The following is a 13,436-nucleotide window of genomic DNA, read 5'->3' on the forward strand; positions in this document are numbered from 1 at the left end:
GGGTTCTCTGTTTAATGCCATTTAGACGAACTTATAACGATTTCATAATATGATACATTTAACACATTTTCTGAAACGTCTAAAAATTGAACTGCACTGCAATAAAAGTTACATATAAAGTTACAACAATTGTAATTGTGCTCATCTTGGAACTTGCTCTATTAAAGATGTACATATTTACGCATATATATGTAAGTAACATTACAATTTACAAATAAAATTATTTTTCTTTATGGTAATTTAGCAATTTGTAAAAATAAATTAAAAATTGAAGTTAAATTTAATGGGAATATATTATATATTAAAAATATTTTTATAATTTACTAACCTTCAGTTATGTAAAATTTTTCCTAAATTATGTTATTAACATTTATGAACGTAAAAATGCAAATATAATATGTGTAATGTTACAAAAAACTATAAAATATATTATTATTATTGTAATTTTCTAATACAAAGATACAGTTATACAATTAAAAGTAAAAGTACTAATTTTTGTAAAAAAAAAAAACTCACAAAATGTAATTATGTAATGTATACATATACTATTTATGTAATTGTTTTTATTTTTTGCAGTGTGTATTATTGAACTAATTACAACGCTATAAAAAGTTTTGACATTCTGACAGCTTAAATATCCGTAACTACTTTGATACCCTAATAAAATTATTTGCATTATATCTGTATCTAGCTTTTTTTTCTAGCTACTTCAGCAAAGTCGTTCTTTCCGTATAAAATCTACATTTCTCAGTTCAAATTAATCGCGATTGATTTGATAGCTATGAAAATTTCAGCAGCTGTGTAACGCCGCGTATCCGTTCGAAATATGCGGCTCTCGAAGATTGGCAAATCGCTTCTTGCCGCGGATTGTATCGGTGCATTATATATCGATTCAGCGGCGCAATATCGCATATACGCTTATACGACTGGCCGTTGAGCGTTAGGTGCAACGTGCTCCTAGAGTATGTAGGTTACATTTCACAAGCGACGTTGTGTCTGGTGACGTGTCTGCCTCGGCAACAGTTTTCAGTTTGTGTAGGCAACGAGATTCTCTCTCCCGCTTGAGCGTGCCCGGTGCAACGGCGGCGGCGAATAGAAGCCGGAGCGAGTGGGACCTGGTCAACAACTGCAGTATTGGTAGACTGGAATTTAGAACGGCTCCATTGTCTTCTCGGATAAAAGCGGATTAATCGCTTCCTCGATGGTTTGTTTCATAAAACCCGAGCTCGTTAATATGAGGATGATGACTCGTTTACGACAGATTACGAAAGTAGATTTTTTGTGTCCAACGATTTCGTCATAATGCGTCCCGCTGCTCGTTCGATTTATTATCGTTCGTTATTCAGCGGCTTGACGATATTCTCTGTCGATTCTAGTAAAATCACTCTAGCATCTCACGATGGTTTGTCGTAAAAGCGGATTTATCTGACCGCTCTTTTGTCCGACGAGCCTTTACTGTCCGTTTTTATTAACATTTTTATTGTCGTTTCGACACACGATATTGAGCAAGTTGCCCAAACTATCGATTACGTGTCTCTAAATGCTGTCATCAAACCGCGCCGTTTCAAGACGAAAGAAGACGATTAGACAAACGACATAATGACAGTTCTTCCCTCTATCATCTTTTCGTTATTCGTCTATCTTTTTCCAAATTGAAGAAACAGCCTGCAATAAGGAGATCAAGTTTTGCTTTTCACAACACGTTTCGCTGCACGATAACTAAAATTGCACAAAGATCGCCTTCTTAAAACGAATCTCTGGATTTTATTATGGCCTATGGTGAAACGTTTGCAAGATGATAGCGTTTATCTCAACAGATTGTTTAGTCTTCTCGTACGTTCGTGACGAAATCGCGACTGACGACATGGGAAGCGTTCGTGCAACAATTGGGGGAAAAAAAGTGAGCCAGAAAATAGATATTGGGTGAAATACGATGCTGCGCGAAGATTTCGTACGTGAGGTTACTGTTAACAGCCGTCATGCAAGGATACGGTGCAACGACGACAACGTTATCATCTTTCGTTTTCCTCCCATCTGCCCAAGAGAAACACGTTTTACTCCTGTATTACGCTCGGTGCATCGCCGTATGCTGCCGAGCGTACAATAGCTGCTTATTATGCCTCGTACACGCTCGCGACTTCCGACTGAGCAATCGCGAATTCTGAGTCACCGTGGCGAGAGAGTCAGAGGGCCCCGGAGATCTCGTTAACCCTGGCTCTATGTTTTCCCCTGAGAAACCGCGCGGATAGCACCATGGAAGAGTCTAAGCGTGACGCAGTTGACGGGCAGTCGAAAGTAATACCGCGGCCGCCGTCGTTAATTATGGGATAAGTTTGAGTTTCGAAAGCGGAATCGTGCCTCGCCGCGAGCTGCGGGATTAATAACAAAGCACTCATCGGGTTGCGCATCGCTCTGAACGCGCCTTGTCAAGAGCAACGAGCTCGTGCCTGTTGTGCACGATGTTTCACTTGCGCTCGCGGCTCGTTGTGCACCAGAACTCGTCGGGAAATTGTTCGAGGCTAAAGATTATCACGTCGTCGAATTTACGGCGTTATTTTAGTAGTTACGGTCATCATTTGGCAGCAGAATGCACAGCAACAACACGTCGTTCTGTAGATGATGCTATGTATACTTCGTATACTCCGACGTTTTCCAGATCTGACAAGCGACGAGTTTACCTTCACGGGAAGAACAGTTTTGCTGAAGTGTAAAAATTTAGTTAGCTTTGAAAATAATTTTAGTGGACAGTAGAAATAATTATAAGGGTGCTCGAACTAATTACTATAGAATGTCATACTGTTTGCAGCATTATCGTCATGCTTGAATCTTCTATATAATTATTTTAATGGTCTCAAATAATTATACTTTAATGATTCAATAAAATTATTTTTAAATCTGCGTATCTAAGTTAAATTTTCAGATACTTTAGTAAAACTGTTTTTCCATGTTGAAATCCTAATATACCCACAGATAAATCATTAACTAAATTAGGTATAATTAGAGACTTGTGTTAGATATAATAACATTTATCCAAATTCATCAGATGAAAATAGAAAAATATCAAGAATAATTCTTAATGATTTCGTCACTAGACGATTCACGAAATGGTATGTCTTGATGTTGTAAATACTTAGACATAATTATATTACGGCTAATATTCTCTGTTATTTCTAATGTAGCAGCGTACCTTTGAAGAGCCAGTCTGATGAGCTTAAATTAGGTTATTTTTTTGTCGATGAGATAAATTATCGATACATAATATCTATTTGTAGATGAGACCAATTTCGAGCCAACCGACGTAAATTCTTCCGAAGTCGTTCGCTCTCCCATCCGGTCGACCTCGATGCAGTCACGGCAAGAGCCGAGGGGAGATGTTTTGCTTCGACACGCTTTAAGTAGCAACAGGCGCGTGATCGAGGATTCCACGGGATAATCCTGGTCGGCGGCCGACCTTGAAAGGGCTCCATCCACGTACTCTCGTGCAAGTCGCGTGCCCTACGCGATGCCTTCACGATGCCTGACATCACCGCGCGACCCGGTCTACGGCGGCGTTCCCGCACGATCAATTATGGGACGGGTAAAACGACGGGCACGCCCGTTTACGTTCGCTTCGAAATTTCTGCTTTATTTGTCAGCGCGTCGGATATTGTCGGAGAAGAAAGAAAAGAGTCGAGAGAAACGCAGAGGCGTGTCTAGCGGACCCACTTGGCTGCCCTTGGCTGCGAGTCTTGCCCTCGGGCTTTTTTCTCCCTTTCTCTCCTTTTTGCCGTCCGAGAGTTTTATCTTGAAGTATTTGGGACGTTTCGAAGTAACGACTCTTGTTCAACAGTTCCGGACTTAAAGAACACGATCTACATATCAATAAGACACGAAACGAGATGTACTTTGTTAGTCGTCGTGCTTTTTCAGACGAAACCGCGAGCGTTCGTTTAGCTGTCAAAAAAATCTCGTTGCGATTAATCGGTCGTATCTCGCGTGCCATCGTGCGTGATAAACGAGGCGTGAAATTTCGCACGCGACGAAAGGGAAATACGGTAGAATCGTGCGATAACTGATTTCGCATATCTACGATATATCGCAGATACGCGTAACTATTCAAAGGCGCGAAATTGATTTAGGCGTTTAAATCTACCGCTGCTCGTTAGACTATCAAGATTATTAAGCCTTCCTTTGTATATAGAAGTAGGTAGCGCACGTGTGCATCTCTGTAACAATTTATTTCACTAACCATATCGCGATCCGCTGTAGTTTAGTCGTATTCACATTTCCTTTTCTTCGCACAACGTGTCATGGCATTTATAGATTAATGATCCTTCGGCAATTAAGCACAGATTGCTATTGTAATTTATAATTTCTCATGCTCATCGACATGATTACACGTTTCAAGAGCGCTCGCTATTCAGAACACGCTTATTATTATATTCGCATCGCGCGCGCGCGCGCGCGACACACCACTTCGATTTCGTTGCTTGTCATATCCGACAAACCGAGCGAGTCATTGATACCGCAAAACCTCGTCTTTTTCATAAATCTAAGACGCGCACGTCAAGGAAGAAATTTCTTACGCACGCGTATATCATCATCATCGTGCTCGTCCGCCTGCTTCGCCGCTCGCGAAGTTATACGACCGCGGGATTCCTGAGGAATCCATCGATAGCAATCGCGGGGTTACGTGATCGCGCGAGAGTGCCCCGCTGGAATCTCACCGGAATGAGCACGTTCACCGGCTTTGATTTCACGGTGGAAAGGGAGAGTACGTGTGTGGTCGCGACTGGACAGACACACCGGGCAGCTGTTCTCGCAATATTGTCCGCGCAAAGTCATCGTCATCCGTCGTAATGCCTAACCAAGAACGATATCATGTTGATTGCGAAACGAGCCGCAACGAGGTATGTCGCGGTAGAAACATGCGGTCCTCCCTCGATTATCGAAGGAGGATGGTCGTTTGTTGCCGAGAGCTCTTGATCGAATTGCTCGAATAAGGAGCATCATTCCTGGGAACTCTCTCGATAACGAGTCCCGCCGGACGCGAAAATGCATTTGACCTTACGAACGAGCCAGTCTTCAAACCGATCAGTGAGGAAAGTAATGACGAGACAGGCTGCGTTACCGGATGATTCATTGCCCCATTGGCGCGAAAGCCGCCTCGAGGGCCGCACTCTGCGTAACTTCGCGTTCTATACGGTCGAAGCACTCGGACAGATCGGATTATATTTACCGAGAAATTGTGGAAACCGCCTTGGCGATTTAACGGTAAAGACACGCGGCGGCAAGCGGGGCGTCTTGAATGACAACGCGCGGACCAGCATCATTGATTATTTCTTTCTCCGCTGCGCGATGCCGAAGGAAGAAACGCACTTTATCAAGCGCGGTGATTTCAAGAAGAGGCTTAATTACTTGTGGAATCTGTATGTTGGTTGCAAGTCCCGTTGCGAGAATTTCAGTTATCTCAGATATCTTAGATATATATACCTTTAATTAAACATATCTAATAATATTTAAATTCTGATAATTTTTTGCATGTATTATGCTTATATTTTTGAATGAACTAGAAATTGAAAGTATCTGCATGTTAATTTATATTGACTCTCGACTATACCGCAACAGTTAATCATGTCCCATTAAAGAATAGCGCGTTTCTTCCTTCGTCAAGTTTCTCCACGACATTTCGATCGCGCCTTTGTCAGAGCTTCAGGATGAAATATCTTAAGTATTGACCTTTGACGCGAATCGTGATTGCGTAACGGCCTGAACGAACGAGCGACAAACGCGGGACAACGTGGTCGTGCCGAACAAATGACCGCGATCCATCAGTTCACGATCTCGAGCGGATCTCGAATAGCGACGTAGGGTCTAATAGCGTGTTTTCGTTATAATATCGGATCACTTTCACGGGGCAGAAACCGTGAAATGAGGCCGTTGGCTCCCACGGTACATCTTTCTCGCCCCAAGTTCTCATCTTTCTTACTGCTCCCGGTCGAAACCACCATTAAACGACAAAAGCAAATACATTCACGGACCGACAGCTATTGTTTGACATCCATAGCCGTCTTGACTCTTCCGCGTCGTCGGATGCAGTTCAAATGTCTGAAAAGATCGTGTGGGTGTGGAAGGGATACCTACCGACTGATGGAAATGAGTTTTCTGTCTAGCACACGAACGATAATATGGCGATTTCCGGTCAACCGCACGCTCTGACAAATGATCGTATACGCGTAGGCACAAGTAGCATGGATGCAAATGTATCTTCACCACTTACTGATCCGTTGTGGTTTGAGGGATTAGACGCGCGGAATGAAAAAAGCTGAAAGTCCAGTCATCAATCTTGGACACAAGTCGTGCAACGTGATTCGATTCTACGTGGATCGAATAGATCGCGTCGAATAGATTGGACATGATCGAATGAATTGGAGATGTGAGAGTTACTACCTGCGGGAAGAGGAACCCGCGAGAAATCGCGAAATACTCAAAGTTGCGCAGTCATGCAACGCACAGAGCCGCACTTCCTCTCTCAGTGATGTACCGCTAGACCGGATAAATAAAACTCGGTAGATTTGTGTTTAAACCGACGATTAGCGACGAAAAGGCGCGGCACGGGCTGCCGTAATTGTTCAAGCAATTACACAAGCCAACGGACTTTTTCTCCGTCTAATTATGCGACCGCGTCGTAATGAACGGATGCTTTCGGATGCTCAGCGGCGTAGGAATGCCATTCGGATGTATCGCACGGCATCATTAATAACGTACGCCGCCGCAACACCTCAGGAGGAATGTCAGCGTCTAGACATATCTTCTCTATACGTACGACGATAATTAGCTATTATGAGAAGTTACGCAATCTTCCGCGGTTGAACGCCTTTCCGGCGTAACGATCAATGAAGAATGAACAATATATTCTAATCATATATACACAGGCACGTGAGCTCACATCGATTCGACACGTCTCGTTCCATGATGTAACATGCGCGATACGAAATCAGTCACGTGTAACCATCGTCTAAATGGAATTGAACCCTCAATGTAACGCGGCTGAGTCCAAGTGGAAAATGCTCTCGGTAGGTAGGAGGATCGCGCGGAGGTCGTCGCTCGCCTCGGGCGAGTGGAAGGCAAAGGCGCTGATAATTTCCACTTGCGTCTGCTCCATCGCGTGTGCACGTACACGCGTGTGAACCCGTATATGCAAGCGCAAGCTCGCGTCCAACGTGATCGTATACGCATATACGCGCGCGCGAGCCACATACGTTCACACGCCCTGTGTTCTTAGGACACACAAACCCCGCTTATGGGTTTCTGTAAACTCGAACAGGTAATTCCATTAGCGGATGGAGAGGAGTGGGTGTGTGTTGCGGCGGCGGTGCCCTCGAGCGTGCGGAGCGCTCCCGCGAGCACGCTCGCGCGTCCGCGTGCGTTCGTTCGTTTACCTACCCGCCGGTTTTACAGTTAACCGGTGATTTTTGTGGGAAAAATAAGGCGCGCTTGATCCCGAGATCGTATATCGAGGATGACCGCGTGCGTCGTTGCTTTGCATTCACTTACATCACAGTAGCTGCCTACTCGCGTAGAGTGGATCGGCCAGTAAAAGGGTAATTTAAGTGCAGGTGCTACTTGCAACCACGAGCGATCGCTTATGGTTCTGTCAGTCTACATGAGTTACGATGTATAAATAATTTATTTCGGATAGATATTACAGCGATAGACGTCAAAGTCCAAACGATTACTTGAATGACTCGTCGCGGATACGCGCAGTTAACATTTATACGCGGGTCAATAGTATGTTAAATTGTCGGGTAGAGTATAGTTTCCAAGTGCTCATTGTTCACGCGCGCTGCCGCAACAAGTCCGATCGCGGCCCAGCCACAAACAATAAATTGTCGTATTAGTTGCTCGAGGCGCGAGTCTGTGACGCGAGTCTGTCCTTGATCCGAATTAAGATGTGTATCTTTCGCGCAATTAAGATGATGGACGTATCTGTGCATAAGCACGCATATTGTAGTCGCAGGCTGTTGTACCTGGCAATTTTGCTCTGGGCCGAAACGCTGCACGATCCGTCAATTATTGTAAGAAGTGCCGTTACTGCGATAATCGACCTCATGATCGACTCGCCTTATGCCATTTCATCTTTACCTTTCTCTCCCTTCAGATATTCTCAATATTTATGCCCGTTATTTTTGTGAATTTGTCTGTTTTGCGATCACAATTATAGAATTCGATTAACAATTCGTGTAATAACGCGTATATATCACTGTCTATATTTTTATCTTTAATATTAGTTACTCAAAAACGTTATTTGGAAATTAATGAATAAGTATATCATATTTTACAAGTTTAATTTTACAATATTTATGTGTGTTCCACATTCAAGTAGATATTAAATTTATTAAAGTTCAGTTGATTCTCAAACTTTTTAAATTATTATTTCTGTAGAAAAATAGTCAAATCAGTGCCAGTTAAATCATTTTAATCGACTTTAATTAATGTTTATAGAAATATTTATTAATCTTAATGACTGTCACTTTTAACTAACAATCGAATTAACATTTATGGTGCATAATTTTTTGAATAGATAACCTTTCCTTTACATGCTGTGGCAATTAACGATAGCTTGATCTGTTAATCATAAGTAAACAATCTTACGTTACTCGCACGTTCTCAAACAAAATTCTCGTGATGTCAGAAATGTCAGAGTTCGCCTCTCGACGTGACATCTCAACGGGGAAGGTACATGTACCACAAATGTACTTAATGTCATAATGTCATCCGTCTCGATGGGTTGACTTGATGCTTGAGCGCCACAGCTGGAAGATATTCGCGGCCGTTTCTCGGTTTTCAATCATAACAGCGACGTACTTCAGGGTGTGCCGTTTTTCGCGTTGTTAGCATCAATCCGATGTTGCCTTGAAGTCAATTACTTGGCTTCCCGTCGATTGTCGACGAACGGTAGGAAAACGCGCGTACCTGCCGCTACTCTCGAAGCCAAAACGACACGCCTGGCAAGCGGCATCAGAACCATGCAAATCGTCGTGATGGCCTCTAAGATCGGCGGCGTCGGGGTCGTGTGAACCGTAAACTCTTGATACGAGCGTAAAGGCGAAGCGGCCTTTTCGAAGACCTTAAAAGTCGCTTAGCCGCACCGTCCGACTGACGAAGAAACGGGTCAACCACGCCGAGAGATCTGCAAATCGACACGACATCGTAAAACTCGCACGAAGAGTCGAGCCGAGCTGTATCGAACGGATGAATGGATTTCGCTCCGGTCGATTCCAAGATCGCGACGTTAAATCCTAATCCATAGAAAATTACGAGATCGTCATTGGTGGCGAGACGGTTTTTTGAAAGATCATCCGATATTTGCCACCGCTGAATTCCCTTCTTATTTCTCTCTTAGCGCTCGGCGACCGTTTTTTGAAGTGCTCATGCTTTCACGAGAGAGACTGGCTTTGATTTGCGAAACATCAATCTTCATAATTTATTGCCGACCTGCGCAGAGCGATGTGGCAATGCCGTTCCGGCAAGTCAGCCGACGAGAATGCAGCCCTTTTCGGTTGGGCAACAAAGGACTAGTCCAATTTCGTGCGATGATTTCATTCCTCAACCAGCACTCACCATTACGGCCGATAAATGTCGGTTGCCGCACCGACGCTAAAGCGTAAACATGAAATAAATCATACCGCGAGTGACGAGGACGTTACCTCGAATTGCCTTTATAATTATCGCGTGTATAATTCCTTGCGCGAGATACGAGAGGTGAGAATAATCCTCGATGCTGAAACGCGTACAACGCATGTTACCTTTAATCTAGCGGATACTGGCAATAAATTCTGAAGATTAGTATCAATGTTATATGCAGAATTACGATATTCGTTTCATTACCGTGCGAAATGTTCGTATAGCAATTAATATTACTCAATCATATATGTATATACTTTGATAGCTGTTTCTCCTTTTTCTCGAAAGCAGCTGCACGTATAGTATCTTTCTGCTTGAAGACGCAGGAATCCCGTGGAATGTATATGTAACTTCTGGCTGCCAGGTGGTCCGTAGTCACGATGAACCTATATTTGAAGGTCCTGAACAACGATCCTTCTCTTCTCACCCGGCTTCTCAATTTACATCCACGCCGCTCGAATATCTCGATGTACGAGTTTGACGTGAAACTTCATGTTTCGTTAAATAAAGAAGTTTACGCGCGCGGACTCCGGCCCAGTCGAACAACGCGACTACGTGGCGTCGAGTTTCATCAAAGTCGTGCAACGAGAGATGGTCGGGAGATTGTACTCCGTTACTTCGTGAATCGGATTTGTGCCGAGTTATCTCTCGGCTTCGCTATGAACGGCACACGGTCCCATCATAACGACACGGATGGTCGTTAGAAAAGCATTAGAGAGTATATACGCTTGCACGAGATCTGACGGTGGCCATAGACTCCGCGGAAATCTCCCGCAGTGTCACGTTCGTCTTTCTCTATTTAATTGGGCGCCTATTCGTCCGTAACTCTCGATTACAACGACTCCACACACCTCGGTGTACTTTTCGTCACGTTGGGTTAACCCGGGTCGATCGTCTCGATTTCATCTGCCACTCCGGAATTCTCCCCCGGCGAGAAACTTCCGACGGCGGTTGCCTGGGTGCTTTCGCTTTCTCCCTTCCTTCTTCTCCCGCGGTCGCAGCAGATCTAGAGGAAGATCGATGTCCCGCATTTCTCCGCTATAGATATCAACGACGAGGAACCCCGGCGAGTTTCTCGCGAGAAGAGCGTTATCTCGAGAACGCGCGGTATCTCTCTCTCCCTCTTTCACCTCCTCGTGATACTCTCGCGAAGGATCGATGATCACACAGAACTCGAGTAGTTTGGGTTCAAGCGAGACCGGTCACGATCGATGGGCCGACCGCTTTAAAAAGGGATTCGAAATCTGGGCTAGGCGGAGATGATGCAGAAGGCTGACGAAATGCCTTCTTTCTTCCATCATCTTTGTTCTCAGGCTGTTACGTGTGCGCGCGTCTGAAATGACGTACAACGTCGACGCGTCCTTCTCTTTCTGGAATCGCGCGCGATTCTTCCGTCTCTTCTCTCTATCTCTGCTCAGCCATCCTCCCGCTCTCTTCAGCCCTGCGGGTTAGGTCGTCTTCGTGTCTGCTACCTGGCTGCTACACCGTTATCTAACCTCCAGCACCGGGACGCGCGTATGCAGCACACGCGCCTTCCCTGCAATCGGTACGCGCTCAACTCCACACGGCTCGAGGATCGTCCGCCCGCGGTAAGACGAGTGAGCGGCATAGTTAGTGCGTTCAGCAGGTTCCGATGCTCGTCGCCTTGAACCTTTCGCACGGGGTTCAAGCGGATAGAGAACGCCACCGCAGTGTACTTTAACGCCAGCCGTCGTCACGGTCATCATCGCCGCGGTGGCAAATCGTTCGCTCGTAAAGCCCCGGTTCTGTCGTCGTTGGGAAAGTCACTGTGACATTATGATTTTATAGCGCGACGTTGTTGTTGCGATTGCAAAAATTATCGCGATCGTGCGTGCGTTCGAAGACGACTTACGCATTGCATAGAGAGCGTTTGTTTGTTGTACAGAATTAACACACATATACGCAAACACACATTTAATTCGATGTATGTCTCTACTATAAAAACTTAGAAATCGTAAAGCATAAAGTACAAGTCACGATGCTTTAAGCGACTCTCGACAATGTTAGGGTTATTTATCTGCTTCGCGATATGGTGCAGATCAAAGTTACATATGAAAGTCCAATATTTTTATGTATCCATGTAAAAAAGTGTGTTTCAGATACTTTCTTTTTTGCGCGAAGTCGTAATACCGAATCTCACCATTTACAACACAGCGCGAGCTAAAATTACATGCAACATCGCAGCCTGCCCCGTCACCGTTATATTTTATGATACGTATCCTGCGGACTGCATAATGACAGTAATACTTTTACCAGCCGGAATCGACTTTAGAATGGAGTTTGAATCCAAAAAGAGAACGGTAATACGTAATAGCCTTAATCGTATCATGGAGATACAATCTTAATACATCAGGTATAACGTTGTATAACGCTGTGTATATTTAGATAGTCATTATATACAATATATGTATTCCATCATTCAAAGTAACAATAAGTTGCATAAAATACTATTGAACCATTCATTATATAATGGTGACATTTTCAATGAAAGCTACATTTTCTCTTTATCGTTTCTCATTACAATTATATAAATTTATTTAAATTTTAGGAATGCCACAAAAAAATTAAAATTGTCACATTGCTTCAATAACAGTTCTTAATAGATTTTTCAGAATAAAAATATGTAAGTATGTGTTTTGAATGAGAAGGTTATATTTACACAGAAGTTGAATTAATACGCGAGATAGTCATATTTTGTACGTTATTTATTATGACGTAAGGTATAAAAGATATAGGCAAGAGACTTTGCTTAAGCGAGCTATGATAATATACGCTTGGTGAGCAAACCAACCGCAACCTGGCGCAGCTATGCGATCTCGTAAATCATCTTGAAAATGATTGCTCGATTATGTCTACGGATCGATTCTCTCGCATGTTGCAACGGGTGGTCCGCAAATCGTCAATCGATCGAGTGTCTGTTTTTCAACTATATCTAGTTTGTTCAGGTCAACTATGAGAATAATAGTTTTCTTAGTGTAGGAAGTATTTATTTAATAAATAACATTATGCCTGCCAATATCGAAATTATACTAGTAATTGATAAAAGACATAAAAAATTTTTAACTTTAATTGAAGCAATATCGTGCTAATTATAATCTCATAATGTAAATTTTAATTCAACATTGTAATAATCAGATAAATCACAAAGGTGTTGTCATCCATAATTAATGAAATGACACAATCTCCATTTGGATATTTAAATGAAGGTTTTCTAACAGCTGGATACGATCACATTGCAAAAATAAAGGGATGATGAGATTTAAATCTGGAAAGGTAGATCTTCTGATTAGGAAAAGGTTTAATTCGCTCAGTCGTGATGCCGGCCTTTGTTTGCCAATATTTCAAGGTTTTCCGTCAGGCGCCGCGATGGCGGTTGGGGCGATGAGGTCAGCTCCAATATGAAGAGCACGTTGTTGCTGAAACGTCCCGCCAAACGTCTTCGTGGCCCAGTGAACTCTCGGTGGTATAACCAAACCATAATAGAGAGAGAGAGAGAGAGAGAGAGATAGAGAGCTGGCCGGTTTTCTTTTCCCCACCCCCGCGAAAATATTCCTCAAACTCTGACTCTTCTAGGCCATCGCGGGCGCCAGGTTCGCACGGGTTACATCGCCGATTATTTCTGCGCTTCAAGGGCAGAAACTGTGGGTCCATGGTTCTGCGCTTTCCTCGAGCGCGGTAACGGTAATAGTAAGTGCCAGGATTTACGAGCGCCAATTCGCCTCGATAACAGCGTGGCGATGGGTTTCCTA

This window comes from Cyphomyrmex costatus, unplaced genomic scaffold (genome assembly GCF_001594065.2).
Source record: "Cyphomyrmex costatus isolate MS0001 unplaced genomic scaffold, Ccosl1.0 scaffold193, whole genome shotgun sequence".
Lineage (NCBI taxonomy): Eukaryota > Metazoa > Arthropoda > Insecta > Hymenoptera > Formicidae > Cyphomyrmex > Cyphomyrmex costatus.